Source organism: Molothrus aeneus, chromosome 19, assembly GCF_037042795.1.
Source record: "Molothrus aeneus isolate 106 chromosome 19, BPBGC_Maene_1.0, whole genome shotgun sequence".
In the NCBI taxonomy this organism is placed as follows: Eukaryota; Metazoa; Chordata; class Aves; order Passeriformes; family Icteridae; genus Molothrus; species Molothrus aeneus.
The window spans coordinates 9546482-9547468 of record NC_089664.1 but is presented as its reverse complement, the minus strand read 5'-3'; positions in this window follow the sequence as shown (position 1 = coordinate 9547468).

The following is a 987-nucleotide window of genomic DNA, read 5'->3' as shown; positions in this document are numbered from 1 at the left end:
GCTGCGGCTCCTTTAAGGGCGTTCCCTGAGGGGCCGCCCCGCCGCCATTTTGTCCGGTTCGGCGATAGCGGCGGGTGCGGCTGAGGGGCGGAGCCTCGCCAAGCCCCGCCCCTTCGCCCCTTCCCGCCGCTTAGGCCCCGCCCCCGCCTCGCCATTTCCCGCCGCGTCCCCTCAAGGGGAGCCCTCAGGGATTTGCGGTAAATAAAGCTCAAATCACTGTACGATGTATAAACAAGAAACCCAAATCATTGTATAAGTGTATAAACAATAAACCCAAATCATTGTATAAACAATGCAACCTTGAGGGGTGTTGGTTTATTTCAAACCCGAGCCGCTGTATCAACAATAAAACCTACTCTGCTGATAGGTGTTTTATCCTTATCTGTACCCTGTGTGTGTGTCAAGTTAGCATCTCACTCAAAATTGCATATAAATGGACTTTTTGGAAATACGGAGTTTATTTACAGTTATAAACTCTGCATGTCCGGTCTAAATCACAGTCATTTTCACAGAGGCGTGTAAATAAATCTCTTTTAACACTTGGACTGTGTTAGTTCAGCATCTGTGTAAGTGTGAAATGCAGGGCTGAAAAAACAGTAGGTTGTGTCTCTGAAAAATGTAGAGAAGAAGCAGAATCAGATTTAAAAAATACTATTTCAGGTTACTGTTAAGAATTTTAAAGCATTTCTCACTGTCCTTCACTATTTGCCTTTTCATTTACATACCACCCCATTGCTATTTAATAATGCATATGTTGGCCGCTCATTTCAATAACGTTAAGCATCCTACATTTTATTAGCTTTTATTCAATTATTGCTTCTCTTCTAGTTCCTTGCATTTGGTGAGAAGCTGACCTTTCTGTAATTTCACTTTTTATTGATCAGAAACAGTTTTGTAAATGCTTTTCCCGTAAAGGTTGACCACAATATTTGTTTAAACTTCAGCATTCTTGCACAACTTTATTTAACTTTACCTAAACCCATTTTT